Source organism: Delphinus delphis, chromosome 1, assembly GCF_949987515.2.
Source record: "Delphinus delphis chromosome 1, mDelDel1.2, whole genome shotgun sequence".
In the NCBI taxonomy this organism is placed as follows: Eukaryota; Metazoa; Chordata; class Mammalia; order Artiodactyla; family Delphinidae; genus Delphinus; species Delphinus delphis.
Window position 1 is genome coordinate 114,593,193 of NC_082683.1, and position 16,686 is coordinate 114,609,878.

Consider the following 16,686-nt stretch of genomic DNA (forward strand, 5'->3'; position numbering starts at 1 on the left):
CTGCCACCCTCACTGCCCACTCAACCAGGGTGTTCTCCTTTTAAAAAACCAAACTAAAGCATCTCTCTTTTATGAACTTTCTAATGAAGAAGAAATCACTCCCTCACTCTCCTACCTCTAAACTCATACATGCATTATATTACTATAGTGAGCATTTCCCATGATGTCTTTATGGCTCAAAGTCTGAAATGGGCAGTGAGTGATGTTGTAACCAGATGAAGACTTCACTAAGTGGACAGTTTAATGTCTTACTTGTACCAAGTGACCTGTTTTTCACAGGCTGTGTTCTCCTTCATGTTAATTTCAAAAGTTAGGGTTATGTCCAAATATTGTAATTTCATAAATAGCCCATTATGGTTCAGTCTTTCATAAATTTGAGTATTTTTTAAAATTTGTGGTGGAATCCAACAGAACCCCAAAACAAAGGTACCCCAGGTTTGCCAATGGTCACTTTTACTCAGTAAATAAAAAGACTTTTTAAATTTTAGACTATAGCCTCAAAAATGCTGCCCTGTTCATTCAACTTTATTAATAATAATCTATATTGGCAAAGTTAGCTACTGAAAATGTTAGGTAGCAGTTTTTGGAAGCCAGCAGAGTAAAGTGGATATAACATAAGCACTGTAAGAAAAAGACTGCATTTTGAGTCCTGGCTCTGCTTCTTATTCACCACACATACTTGAATGATTAGCTAACTTCTCTAAGCCGCTGTTTCCTCATTTATAAAACGTCAGTTTCTCACGACAAACACGAGATAAGAGGTGTGAAAATCCTTTGCAAATGACAAAACAGGGGCAAATATTCTTTATTTTTATTAGAGTAAGAAAAGTGCTATAATCTCTGTAAACTTCTAATTATATCAACGAAACCCAGAGGGTTCAACCTCATCCATCTGAGGAGGGTACTGCCACAGAGATTTCTGATTCTCCGTTTTTGTCTGCCTGCTATCACTTTTATTTCTGTTCCTGGTGCAAGGTCGAGTCTCTTTCTTTAGACACCCTGGAGAATGATGAGGGGAATTCCGCTTCTGGATGATTAATCCTCCAGACACATCCCAGTCATTTAGCCTGATACAGAGCTTCAGTGATCTCATGAGCACAGAAAGTGATTGTTTTACTTAGTTTCCCCAGACATATTGGTTCCACCCTTCATTTCTCAACTGGCCTCTTTTGTTGGGAAGAACACAAAATCATAAGAAGACTTGAATTTAAGACACACCTTTATTCCTTCCCAACTGTGTATTCCTAAGGAAGTAATGGAATCTTTCCTTATCTACGATATGGGGTTACCAATGCTGGCTCTGCCTTTCTCATTAGGCTATTGTAAGAATCAAATATAGTAGAATTAACAGAGCATAAATTGTTGTGATAACCACAGGAGGTGTTAAGAAATATAATGTATCATTATCTCTATTATTATTAGCTAACATGATCCCTGTATTCTTACCTCTCCAATTTTTCCTGGCTATTTTATATTATTTCACTAAGTTTTGACTCCTTCCTCCCTCCCACTTGTACTTAAGTTCTAATTGCTGTTGTATCCATCCTTAAATCTGGTCATGTATTTGCTTATAAAAAACAACAACAACAAAAAAACAACACTTCCAAACTTTGCATTACTATCTTTTGTTAGCAACTTCAGCAGTTAATGCTTGTCCTGCTCTACATCAAACACTTTCCCTCCTTCTAGTTTAGTAGATTTCAAACTCTTTACCATGGTCCATGGCCCTCAATAAGCAATGCATACTGTAACATAACCCAGTATGCATGCATACATTATCTGTATGTCTGTGTATATATACACATACACATACATATACAAATAAGCAAAACATTGACAAAACAGTACTTACCCTTACTATATGCAATGCATTTAGATGTTTTTCATTCTAGTCAATTCTGTTCTATTTCATTTTATTTAAGTAATATTAGTGAAGAGAGGTGCATCTAAGACATATTTTGACCAAATACTCAATAACTGAGAGTTAAAATATTCAACGGAAGTCAATGCCTCAGCCCAATATCATCAGATTGTCTCTGGGATACTGAAATAAAATTAAAATCTTATTTCAAAATTTAATCACATTGGAATTTTATTATTAAACATTTGGTAATCATATTTAAACATTTGACATTTCAGAGGAAGGACATTTAGTCTTCACTGTAGCTGCTAGATTGTTCTAGCAGTCACTAAAACACATTTGGTATACCAGATAGATGCTCATTTTTCAAGTGAGGAACTGAGATTGGTAGAAAATCAGAATAACTTGAAGGTAATATCTCATTTTTTTCTAATACTTTCTTTTCTTCATATTCTTTATTAGATACAGATTAAAAATAATTTATACTGGATACTGTCATACATGATTTGGGTGGCAAAACTGAAATTGTGCTGTAACTCATGTATAAAATATGATAAGATTCATGGCTTAAATGGAATTAAGAAGCTAAAAACACAGTGCTGAAAAGTTGTTTTATTTAATATTATAAATACAAAACATCAGACGATTTTACAAAGATTAGAATTCTGATATCTAATTTCCATTATTCTGCTTTGTACAATTTAAATTTTATAAATATCTATTGGCTTTATAAGGATATAGTGTTCTTTCTAAAACTAATAAGCAACAAACTATTTCAATATTTATATGAAATATTATTTTCCTATTTAAAACTCTTAAATTTGTCCAGAAAATTAACAACTTTCACAATATCATCAATTATTCTTGCATTTTACTCTTGTACTAATAAATGAAATGTATACTTCAATTGCTTGATAGAATTTTATCATGAAAAGCATATAAAGCTATTTCAGTCTAAGTCACAGTCTAAGTCACAGATAAAATGATTAACTCCATTTGAAAATGCATATTTGAACATTTAAAAAAATCAAAATGACTTGCTTTATTCAGAATACTGATGTTGTTAGACTGATTAGAGACAATAACCCATACTATTAAATGATCATTGTTTACCTACAAATTGAGATGCCAAAAAAATGGCATACAAGATTTTGAGCCATCAACTTTGCAGAAACTGAAAACCAAATTAGCAACCCAACAGCAGATTTTGACCAAATACCAAAAGCAAAGCAGAACTTTGAGGTATTCCTGGTGTGATCCACTAAACTTAGGGAAAACATGGGGAGCTATGGGTGCCATATGCAGTGTTGCATGCATGAGTGACACGCCAAGCTGGCTGAAATGGTAGGTAAGTATCTGAGAAGGAGGTTCCCTATTTTTTCTTTTGTCTCCTTTTATTCTAAAATAGCAGTATGTGAATTGGCACTTTCCTGATTACAAAAGCAATACTAATTCTTTGAAAAAAGTATCAGAAAATTATAAAGAAGAAAGTGGAACGTTTGATTTTTGATGTTCACTATGGCCCAATAAGTACATACAACATTTCTCCTCTCCACACTCCCCAACCCCACCCCTGCACCAAACCCAAGAAGGGAAAGAAAAGATTTTAAAATTAGGATTATATAGCCACTGCTTTAAAAAATGGAATATTTAGTGGACTAGAAAATATGAGTCATGTTGAGCAACTATGAGGCATGATATAGACTCCCAACAAATGTAATCAGATTAATAAGGTATCTTAGAAGTATATGGGAATAAAAACGAAAGTCCAGTCACAAAACTTGGGAGCAACACAAGAGTTGCTTCATACCAGCGATGGTGGAAAGTAAGAATAATGATAAATGCCAGGAGAAAGCAATAGGAGGTATTAGCCCAGAAGAGGAGCCCTCCCCATCAGCTATTGCTCCCAGGTAGGCAGTAACAGAACAGTGTTGGTGGTAGAATTGCTCTTGTCTGGAAAAGGCATGGAGAAAGAGGCATGGCAGTGACACAGAGTCTAGCCATACAAAAACTAGGGGAAAAAACCCCATAAATACAGGAGGAAGCAACTAGATACTAGAAGTGTTGAGCTAAAGAGCTATAATATTTTTATAAAGTAATTTACTATAAGAAAATTAAACTCACTTCTCTTGCTCAATGGAAAGCTTATAGCTCCCCACCAAGAAACTGAAGGATTTCTCCCTGAGAAATTCAGCATGTCAAGAACAAAGACTTAGATATGGACAGCTCAATGTCCTATGTTGAAAAAGTAAGCTTACCCTAATAAAGCCAGCTTTATCACATTACCCAGCATTATCACCCTAGTAAATAAAGCCCACCATCCAATATATCCCACCTCACCACACACATGTACACAGAGTTTCTGAACAGTTTGTTAGTATGTCAATCATAGTTATAATGCACTGAAAGGATCACCAAGCATTTGAGGAAAACCACTAACATGAAAAGAGACATCAACCTAATACACAGATAACAAAAGAATATGGAAGAATCAGATACAGTGCAGGGAATAGATTAAAATCTTTCAAAAAATACTTATTTAACATTTTCAGAAAGATACAACATATCCTTTATCAGAGAAATTAAAGCAGTGTTACATAAAAGGCACGTTGTCAGAAGCAGAAAGATATTTTACAAATTAAAAATACATTAGCTGAAATAAAAAATTAAGTATGAGAGTGACAAGAGAAATTTCATGAAATGTCTTGAATAGCAGAACAAAAAGACAAATAGGAGTGAAATAAGGGGACAATATATGAATACTGAAGATAAATCAATATAGTGACTCACATATTGAATTACTACATTGAACACCTGATACTAATATAATATTGTAAATCAACTATATCTTAATAAAAAACAATAAAAATAAAAATTAGGTCTTGAAAATAAAAAGTTTTGGTACATACGATCAAGAGCAAATGAGAAAAGCACTATCTAAATAAAACCACAAATAAAATAAGGACATTTACATAACTAGGGATACAAATAAAATTGTTAAAACTGTAAGATAATAGCAGGAAAATCTTTAGATCAATCCATTTAAAAATGTAGATTAAATACACAGTTTTAATAAAAATATAAATTAATAGTGGCCTGAGAATAATTAGAAAAATGAATAGACCAATAATCAAGAAAAATTAAAATTTAATCAAAATACACTTTCTACCCCTATTCAAGAGAAAGACATGAGACCAGACATTTAAGAGAAAATATGCACATCCTTTCAGGTCTTATAAGAAGAGGGCAATCTCCCCAACTCAAATCATGGGAACACCAGCTTCAAAAACCTTATATCAAACCAGAAATAGGCAGTCAAAATACAAAATTAAACACCAATGTCACCTACAGATAGGAGCAAATATTCTAAATAAAATTTTAACAAAAGGAATCCATAGTTTAAAAAAAACCCAGCATGTCCAAGTTGAGTTTAGACTAAGAATATTAAGAAGATTCAACATTAAAAGAATCTATCAGAATAATAAAAGTTAAAGGATAAAATTCATATGACTATCTCAAAAAATGAAAAACATAAAACCTTAGATATAAATCCAACATTCAGTTAATCATAATTATTCTTACCAAACTAAGACTAAAAAGAAATTTCCTTTACCTATGAGCATCTATCAGAAGTTTGCACCAAACAGCATATATCATGACAAAACATTTGAGCATTCCAACTAAAGCCAGGAAAAAGACAAAAATGTATACACATAGGTAAGTATAAAACACAATATAGATCTATTTTGTTTGCACTCTTCTCCTATCTGACTTAAAATACAACCATAAAGCAATCAAAACAAAATTATGTTGATGGACTTGTATAAAATTGTATAAAGATATTACACATATATATAACAATAATAGCACAAGAGAGGTGAGGGAATGAAGCTATATTGGAGCAAAGTCCTTGTATGCTTTGCAAATTAAGTTGGTATTAATAAGAGCTAGAATTTTTTTTAAGTAAAATTTAATTGTGATCTTCCTCAGGGCAACCACTAAGAAAATAACTCAAAAAAATCTAGAGAAGAAAAATCAAGGGCATTAAAATGTTACAAAAGAAAATATCTACTTAACAGAAAGAAGGCAGTAATAGGTTGACAAAAGGAAAAAAGAAAATAAAGAATGACAGAAAGAAAACCAATAGTAAGGGACTTCCCTGGTGGTCCACTGGTTAAGACTCTGTGTTCCCAATGCAGGGGGCCCAGGGTTCAATCCCTGGTCAGGGAACTAAGATCCCACATACTGCAACTAAGCCCACGTGCCACAACTACTGAGCCTGCGTGCCCTAGAGCCTGCATACCGCAACTAGAAAAGCCTGCATGCCACAACTAGAGAAGCCCACGCACCACAATGAGGAGCCCACGCACTGCAACAAAGACTCAGTGCAGCCAAAATAAATAAAGAATGCTTTTTTAAAAATTGAATTTCAGATAAAAAACTCAAATACTTAAAAAAGAAAAGAAAGAAAGAAAATCAATAGTAAAATGGGAGATGTAGGTCCTACCTGACCAGCAACGTTAAACAGAAATAATTTAAATAATACAATCAAGATGGAGAGATTGGCAGAGTGAATTAAAAATATATGATCCCACTATATGGTGTTCACAAGAGACAGACTATAGTTTCAAAGACATTCAAAGACAAATTACATTAAAAGTAAAAAGATGAAATAAGATATGCCATGCAAACAGTAATAAAAAAATGGAATGGATACATTAATATCAGACTAACTTGACTGTAAGACCAAAATTGTTACAAGAGAAAAGAAGTACACTTTATAGTGATAAAAGTTAAATCCATCAGGAAAACATAATAATTATAAATTGTATGTGTTGCTAACAGCAAAGCCCCAAAATACATGGAGCAAAAACTGACAGACTGAAGGAAGAAATAGACTATTCAATAATAATAGTTGGAGACCTTAATACTCCATCTTCAATAATGGATAAAACAACTAGGCATAAGATCAACATGGAAACAGAAGACTTGAACAACACTATGAACCAACTAGAACAGACATCCAAGGAACATTCCACCCTATCAAAATACACAGTCTCCTCAACAAGGGACATTCTTCAGGACAGAACATATGTTAGACCCTTAAGTAAGCCTCAGTAAATTTAAAAGGATTGATTTCAAACAAAGTATATTTCCTGAATGCAATGAAACTAATTAGGAATCACTTATAAAAGGAAATTTGGGACTTCCCTGGTGTCGCAGTCGTTAAGAATCCACCTGCCAATGCAGGGGACACAGGTTCGAGCCCTGGTCCGGGAAGATCCCACATGTCGCAGAGCAACTAAGCCCGTGCGCCACAACTACTGAAGCCCACACACCTAGAGCCTGTGAGCCACAACTACTGAGCCCTGGCGCCACAGCTACTGAAGCCCGCCCCGTGCTCCGCAACAAGAGAAGCCACCGCAATGAGAAGCCCGTGCACCACAATACTAGCCCCTGCTCACCACAACTAGAGAAAGCCCACGTGCAGCAACGAAGACCCAATGCAGCCAAAATTAAATAAATAAATATATTTATTTAAAAAAAAAGGAAATTTGGAAAATTCATTAATATGTGGCTACTAACACACTCCTAAATAATAACCGATGTGTCAAAGAAGAAACCATAAAGAAAATTAGGAAGTACTTTAAGATGAATGAAAATGAAAACACATCCCAATATTTATGGAATACAGAAAAAGCAGTGCGTAGAGAGAAATTTATAAATGTAAATGTGTATATTAAAAAAGAAGTAAGTTCCCAAGTCATTAACCTAAGATTTCACCTTAGAAACCTAGAAAAGGAAGAGCAAACTAAATCTAAAGCAAACAAAAGGGAAAAAAAAGATTGGGGGAAATAAATGATATTAGATAATAGAAAAAATAGAATAATTAAAAAAAACGGAAGTTGGTTCTTTAAAACAATCAACAAAGTTGACCAACCTTTATGCTAAGCTGACCAAGAGAAAAAGAGAGGGGACGCAAATTGCCAAAATCAGAAATTAAAGAGAAGATATTACCAGTGACCTTCCAGAAATTTTAAAAGATAAGAGAATTGTATGAACAACTGTATGCCAACAAATTAGACAGCCTATATAAAATGGAAAATTCCAAGAAAGACACAAGTTCTCAAAATCCACTTAAGGAATAGAAAATCTAAATAGACCTATAACAAGAACAAACCTCCCATAAAGAATAGCCCAGGACCAGACGGTCTCCCTGGTAAAGTCAATGAAACATTAAAAATTAATACCAATACTTTACAAAATCTTTCAAGAAACAGAAGAGGAGGAAATACTTTTCAACTCATTCTATGAGACTAGTATTATCTTAATATCAAAACCAGACAATGACATAACAAGAAAAAAAAAACTATAGACCAGTATTCCTTATGAATATAGATGCAAAAATCCTCAACAAAATGGAATCCAGCAACAATTCATTCCTAGGTATATATCTAAAAGAAATAAAAACACACGTCCACACACAAACTTGTAGATTAACATCCATAGCAACATTATATTCATAATACCTAAAATGTGGAATCAACCCAAATTTCAACCAACTGGTTAATAGATAAACAAATAGAGTTTATCAATATATTAGAATATTATTTAGCCATAAAAATGAATGAAATATTGATACATGCTACAATATGGATGAACCTTGAAGACATTATGCTAAGCAAAAAAAGCTAATCACAAAAGATAACATATTGTGTGATTCCATTTATATAAAATGTTCAGAATGAGCAAATCCATAGAGACAGAAAGTAGATTAGTGTTTGTAAGTGGTTGAGGAAAGGGGAGAAATGGAGAGTGGCTGCTAATGCAGGGTATCTTTTAGCATGATGAAAATGTTCTGAAATTAGACAGTGGTGATAGTTGCACAACTCCGAATTTAACAAAGACCACTAAATTGTGCACTTTCAAAGGGTGAACTTTATGTTCTGTGAGTTATAGCTCAATAGAGCTGTTATATAAAAATATCCATTTACAGCAATAACAAAACACCTGAGCACCTTATAAAAATACAGCAAAAATTGACAAGAGCCTCCTGGAGAATATTATGTCACTTTACTGAAGGACCTAAAGAAAGAACTGCACAAATGGAGCCATATCCATTGGTGGGAAGATTTAAGGATGCAAAGATGTCCATTCTCTCCAAGTCAATCTACAAATTCAGTGCCATCCTATGAACAACCCCAGTAAGATGCTGCATGTACACTGAAAAACTAATTCTAAGATTAGTTCATTCCTTTATTTAATAAATATTTATTGAGTGCTTACACTGTGTCACTTTTATTAAAGCGGCTGGGGTGCAGCAATGAAAATGATAAACAATATCACTGCTTTCATAAGGCTTATGTTTAGTAATGTGCTAAAATAGACAAGACTTTTAGAAAAAATTACAATGGGCTTCTTGATCTAGCGGATATCAAGATAAATCATAAATCTATATTAATTAAAACAGCACAAAATTGGCACAAAAATAGCCAAAATTGATCCATACTTAAGAATAGAATAAAAAACATCTGTGTACACATATACTAATTTGGCCTATGATAAAAAAGAAAGGAATATGACTAACAGATGCCACTTAGATATATGCAGTGATGAAGCTCTTTTTCTTTAGATTTTTTTTAACTGTACTTCTTGGCTCTGAACTCCAGTGTGCATAGAGCCAACAATGGAGGGAGGGAGGGAGGAAGGGAGGAAAAAAGGAGGAAAGGAGGGAGGGAGGAAAAAAGGAGGGAGGGAGGGATGGAGGGAGGGAGGGAGGAAAAAGGGTCTCACTTGATTCTCAGAAACCGATGCTATGAAGCACAGCATAGGCTCCAATTTGCTGGTTGGGGTCCAGGAATAAGAGAAAATCAACAGGAAAACACAGTTTGTAAAGCGCATCTCTTACCCATATACCAAACACTAATGGGTGATGAGATCCATTTAGAACCTCCTGACCCCAGCTCTACATCTCATTTCTTCCCCTCACCCACTCAGGAATTTTCTGATGCCCCTTCCAATGGACCATAGAAATGCCCAAAGATGAGAGAGACCTGTGACCTCTCATTGGTTCCTTTACTCACTACTTCTAAGAAGTGATGCTTCCCCACTCCTACTTCTAGTTCCCTTTTAAATTCTAAAGTCAGTGTAGTCAGTGCAGGGAGGGGAAACATTAGCAAATACAGCTCACAACAGACAGACAAGGTCTTATACACTAGCTCAGACATCCTCAAAGAGTGGTCAGGGGATTCCTTTCAGACGGTCTGTCAGGTTAAAACTGTTTTCATGATAATACTGACATTATCTTTTTCACTCATTCTCTCCTGTGAGAGGAATTTTCCAGAGGCTACATAATATGTGATATGGCATCAGGTTATAAACAGAAGCACACACAAGAATACAGATATCTTCTATTAAAGCCAGATGTTAAAAAGATTTGCAAAAATGTAAATCAGTGACATTCTTCTAAATATTTTTTTTTGTTTTGGTTATACTTGTTTTTCATAACAACATGTTATTTATGTTAGCATCCAATAGGTTTATTGTTGTTATCTTTAAATGAATTAATAAAAAATACTTATAATTTTTTTTTAGTTTTAATTGTTACTACAGTAAAATCATATAAACAAAAGCTGTTAGGGCCTTCAATAATTTTTAAGAGTTTAAAGGGTTCCTTGATTAAGGGGGGAAGAGATGGTGGGATGAACTGGGAGATTGGGATTGATATATATATATACTACTATGTATGAAATAGATAACTAATGAAAACCTACTGTATAGCACAGGGAACTCAGTGTTCTGTGGTGACCTAAATGGGGAGGAAATCCAAAAAAGAGGGGATATAGGTATACATATAGCTGATTCACTTTGCTGTACAGCAGAAACTAACACAACATTGTAAAGCAACTATAATCCAATAAAATTTTTAAAAGAAAAAGAAAAAAAATAAAGCGTTCCTTGATCAAAAAGTTTGGAATGATACCAGCCTTCTAAGAACCAGCTTCATCATATCAACATGAACAGGTAATGAAGCCCTCAGTAAAGATCACTTGAATAAATGAGTGAAATAAAGAATTGATATATTAGGTTTTAAAGAATACAAGTATAGTTAGGTACTGACTCTATAATTTCTTTTTTTTAATCATGTTTTTAACATCTTTATTGGAGTATAATTGCTTTACAGTGTTGTATTAGTTTCTGCTTTATAACAAAGTGAATCAGCTATAGGTATACATATATCCCCGTATCCCCTCCCTCTTGCGTCTTCCTCCCACCCTCCCTATCCCACCCCTCTAGGAGGTCACAAAGCACCGAGCTGATCTCCCTGTGCTATGTGGCTGCTTCCCTCTAGCTATCTATTTTACATTTGGTAGTGTATATATGTCCATGCCACTCTCTCACTTCGTCCCAGCTTACCCTTCCCCTCTCCCCGTGTCCTCAAGTCCATTCTCTACATCTGCGTCTTTATTCCTGTCCTGGCCCTAGGTTCTTCACAACCTTTTTTTTTTTTTTAGATTCCATATATATGTGTTATTATTTTTATTTTTGGCTGGGTTGGGTCTTCATTGCTTTCTTTAGCTGTGGTAAGTGGGGACACACTTTGTTGCGGTGCAAGGGCTTCTCATTGTGTTGGCTTCTCTTGCTGAGGAGCATGGGCCCTAGGCACGTGGGTTTCAGTAGTTGTGGTGTGAGAGCTCTAGAGTGCAGGCTCAGTAGTTGTGGCACATGGGCTTAGGTGCTCTGCAGCATGTGGGATCTTCCCAGACCAGGGCTCAAATCCATGTCCCCTGCATTGACAGGGGGATTCTTAACCACTCTGCCACCAGGGAAGCCCTATAATTTCTAACATAGTGCTTGTTATACAGTAAATACTTAAAGCATGCATGTTTTCTTCTTTGATAGCAGAACAAGACCCACCAGGCTCAGAACTGGGAATTTAACATCATAGCCCCTGTATGTGTGAGTTCTGGTTAGGAAGATACCCTAGGATGTTGGCAGGGTGAGCAACCATGGCAGTTAACTAAATGCATGTAAATTTGTACCACTAGCTCTTGCTAGATTTGGGGATGGTTCTGGTTTACAGGACCCAGAGAGGCTAGTCCTGTCTAGGATCCCCGTGTTGGGTCTCACCTTTGTAATAACTGCAGAACTTATAAGTTTTAAACATTCTCTTGACCAGACTTGACTTAGAGAAACTGGAGGTATTCTAGTGGATAATAGTAGTCAGTGACTTCAGCCTTTCAGACAATCCAGGACTAAATAAAGACTCTGGGAAAGAAACTGGCACTTACTTGTTTCTAGGCCCCTTTTTCAGCTGTACAGTCAGAAGCACAGCATAGCATTCTGCAGGTTGTGCAGTACGTGACAGTGCCACATCTAAGGGAGTGCCATTCACATTTTAGGCATCATAGATTTATGATAATTTCCCGGGAGAGGCAGTAAAATAACTATGGCAACTTCTGACAGCAGTGTCTAGAGGAGGGGATGGAATGTTTTTTTTTTCTCAAATACACACAAGCACCCTATAGACCAGCAGCTGTCCTCCCTATGCTATTCATGGGAATGTGACTGGCAGTCTGAGAGGAGCTGTCTCCTGAGATGCCATTGCAGGAGCAGAACCCACGGAGGCACCTGATGTAGTGGAGGGTGTTCCTGACCGTAAACACTTTGGAAGAGTGAGTACACGAAGAGAAGCTGTCATAGTCTGATGCACTGAGGGTTGAGTAGTATCTTTAAAAATAAAATTATTATTTATTTTTGGCTGCATCAGTTCTTAGTTGCAGCACACAGGATCTTCATTGAGGAATATGGGATCTTTCTTTGTGGCACACAGGCTTCTCTCTAGTTGTGGCATGCGGGTTTTCTCTCTCTAGTTGCAGCACGCAGGGTCCAGAGCACGTGGGCTCTGTAGTTTGTGGCACGCGGGCTTAGTTGCCCTGCCGCATGTGGGATCTTAGTTCCCTGACCAGGGATCAAACCCATGTCCCCTGCATTGTAAGGCAGGTTCTTTACCACTGGACCACCAGGGAAGTCCCTGAGTAGTATCTAAGCCGTGGCTGTGTGAAGAGCAGCTTTGACCTCCTTGTTCCCTAGGTTGTACATGACAAGGTCCACCAGGTAGTGAGGATGGTGTAGGTCACTGAGATGGGTCTGTCCTGCCCCAGGGAACTCTGGGACTTAGGCTTCAGGTAAATGATGGAGGCACAGCCATAGTGGATGATGATCACTGTGAGGTGGGGGGTACAGGTGGCAAAAGCCTTCTACTGACTCTTAAAGGCAAAGGCCTTAAGATTCCAAGGCAATCTTAAGATTATGAAGCAATCTTAAATATGGTGCAGAAGATGACAACATAGGAGACGGAGACCAGGCCCACGAGTAAAACAAAGTCACAGACACTGATGACAACTTGATGATCTCACTGACAGTGATGTCTGTCTGTGCAGGCCAGCTCCCGCAGGTACCTCACATCACAAAAGAAGTGAGAGATGACCAAGGTATCACAGAAGGGCAGGCCAAACACAGATGTTACCTGTACAGTGTCATGTCCAGGCCAGTTCCCAGTGACCCAGATGCCAACTGGCATAGGCCTCTTACCTAGGGTGACTGTGATGGTGTGTCAACTTAACTGGGCTAAGGATGTCTAGAGATTTAGTTGGTAAAATATTGATTCTGGGTATGTCTGTGAAGGTGTCTCCAGAAGAGATTAGCATTTAAATCAGTAGACTGAGTAAAGAAGATCACCCTCACCAATGTGGGCAGGCATGATCCAATCTGTTGAGAGCCTGAATAGAATCAAAAGGCAAAGAAAGGGCAAATTGTCTCTGCTTGAGCTGAGACATCCATCTTCTCCTGCCCTCAGACATCAGCATTCCTGGTTCTCAGGTTTTCAGACTGAGACTGGGATTTATACCATTTGCCCCCTGATCCTCAGGCCCTCAGACTCAGACTAAATGATACCACCAGACTTCCTGGCTATTCACCTTTCAGAGGGCACACTGTGGGACTTCTTGGCCTCCATGACCACATGAGCCAATCCCTATAATAAATCTCTTACATATATCAATATATATTCTCTTGGTTCTGTTTCTCTGGAAAACTCTAATACAATGACTGAATCCCATAGTGGGGCTGCAGATGGCCACATGGTGTTCATACTGCATGGCCATGAACAGGAAACAGTTGTTGGTTACATACATGAAATAGCTCATGCATTCAAGAGCTAGATGTCATAGTCTTGAATGGCAATGGGCTCAGGAGGCCAGACAGAATGTAGGGACCAGAGTGTAGCAGGTCTCAGAGATGAACAGCATGCTCAGGAAGGAGTACAACAGAGTATGGAGGTGACAACCCAAGCAAATGATAGTCACAATGATGACACTGCCAGAGAGAGTCAGCAGGTACAAAGTCAAAAGGACAAAAAAAGAGAACAAGGCGGTGCTACCACCCAAAGCTGGAGAAATCTTTAAAGAGGATCTCAGTAACAGCAGTAGAGTTTGGCCTAAACTCTAAGGAAGATCTGGATCTGAATGAACTGGACAAAGGAAAGGGAGAGGTGAGTTTCTAACTATACAACAGATTACACAGTACTCTGAGCAGCACTATTGAATAATGTCTGAGGCTCAGGGGAACATCAGTGCTCTTCCACTGGCCAAAAGCTCACCATTCTTGAGAACAAATTAAGAAGTTTTTCATGATTTACTAAATTTAGGACAGGGGTTGGAGGGAGGGAAAATTTCAACATAAGATGAACAGCAGAATTATGAAAACAACTACCTTACTTGACCATTAAGGAGGTGGGTTCAGGTCAAAGAAGACGCAGGGCATTTCACAGGACGCAGGCTCACAGGACGAAGTGAGCCTGGCATTTCAACACTTCTGTACTCATCCTTGATCTGGGCCTTTGATGACACAATGAGGAGGCAGCAACACAGGGAAGGATGATGAATATCTGGGATTGATCCATTCGTCTCTGTCAATGTGACTGCCAACACAAAGTATGTGCCCCGGGAGTGTGCCAGAACAGTATTCTGAGTCCTGGGCTCTCCTTTCCTGCTTCTTTGTGTAGAGAAGATGACTAGTACTTGGCCAGGCTTGGGAAGGGCCATTCAGGCTACCCTACTACCCACATTTCCAGACATGGAGGTCAATGCTCCTTTGAAGTAAATTTTGACATGTCTCTTTCTTGATCTATAGAGTATACTCCCTAGAGAAAAAGAACAGTACCTGGTGTTAATAAATAATGTTGACTTTCTCTAAATCTCTTCTTATTGTAAAATTTTTCAATGAAATGGTATACGTAGAGGTGAGTGAGTTATTTTTCAAGAGTGTTTTTTTCTGCCCCTAAGCCTATACTTCATAACAGTGGCTGATAATGTCATCATTGGGACTATAATCTTTACTAGCTATCACTTTCACATTCTCCCTGTGTTTCTTTTTTAGTGTCCTGTTTCCTTCAAAGATGTTCAGCACGGGCATTATCTCATTTTGCTTTCAAGTCTTGTAGGCAAGAATCAGTATCTGAGTCTTGGAGAACTGTGAAACACAGATCATCATCTTCTTTGCTTTCTTATCACCAACCCATAGCAGTAATGGGGTAATACCTTTTCACTGGCACCTGCAACCCACTCTTACTCAGTTCAAGAACTGGAGGACGTGTGTCAGGCTGGCATCCTCAGTGTGTGCAACAGGATTGCTTCTATCACTGGTTCAGGCTGTGGCCACTCTCTAGCTAACCTTTTGTGATCCACTCACTGATCATTTTCTCTGTTATGTCTAAGTCATATTGGACCTGGTTTCTGCTAGTCCAATCACTGATTCTGTCACTGACAGTCTTCTGACTACTACCTTTGCAATTGTCCTTTTGACTCTTATATCTTCATTATTTCTACCATTTTCAGGATAGCATTAGCCAGAAGAAGATATTGCCTCTGTATTTCTCATCTCACCATGGTGATCATCTGGTAAAGCTATGCCTTTAGAGCTTACTTCAAACATGATAGTGAGATCAGCAAATGTTAAAATTAGTTGATCTCAATGACCAACTCTAACCAGAGTGTGTAACACTTAAAAGTAAAGATGTCGGGGCTTCCCTGGTGGCGCAGTGGTTGGGAGTCCGCCTGCCGATGAAGTGGACACGGGTTTGTGCCCCGGTCCGGCAAGATCCCACATGCCGCGGAGTGGCTGGGCCCATGAGCCATGGCCGCTGAGCCTGCGCGTCCGGAGCGTGTGCTCCACAACAGGAGAGGCCACAACAATGAGAGGCCCACGTACCGCAAAAAAAAAAGTAAAGATGTCAAGAATGCCTTGACATAATTGTAGATAATAAAGCTCTTTTCCAGGATTATTGGAAGGATATTAAAATCTCTTCTCAAGTAGTTTTGCAAAATTTCCAGACAGAAATATTGTAAATAAAGTCACTGGTGTCAAGGTTTCAGGTGACTGGTGATGTGTCGTCTGACACAACTAGGGCCAGCATAAAAGTGAGCTTCAAGTACAAATTTCAAAAAAAAGTTCTTATAACCTCAGCCTATTGTTAATATTATAAGTATATAGCCCTTAAAATTGATGCCCACTGATTCCAGTTCTTGAGATTTCTATGAGGTCAAAATATGGTCTGCAGCATAAAATTCAAACTTAAGATGTTCAGTGTACACCATAAACTGAAATAAACTATAATAACACATACAGTTAACTAAATCTAGAATTAATTCAACTTGGATGCTTGAAAGGGGATTTATTCGAAAGAATTTTTTTGACAAAAAAAAAATCTGATTGGGAATTCTGGTTCCTGGTTCCACATGTAAGGAGCATGGAACACACCATTC

At 37.4% G+C, this 16,686-nt stretch overlaps 1 pseudogene; it reads right to left on the minus strand.

The window, feature by feature from the left end:
• Nucleotides 1-12,907: 12,907 nt before the first annotated feature.
• Nucleotides 12,908-14,967, minus strand: LOC132426643 (olfactory receptor 10J3-like; annotated as a pseudogene).
• Between the last annotated feature and the right edge of the window lie 1,719 nt (nt 14,968-16,686).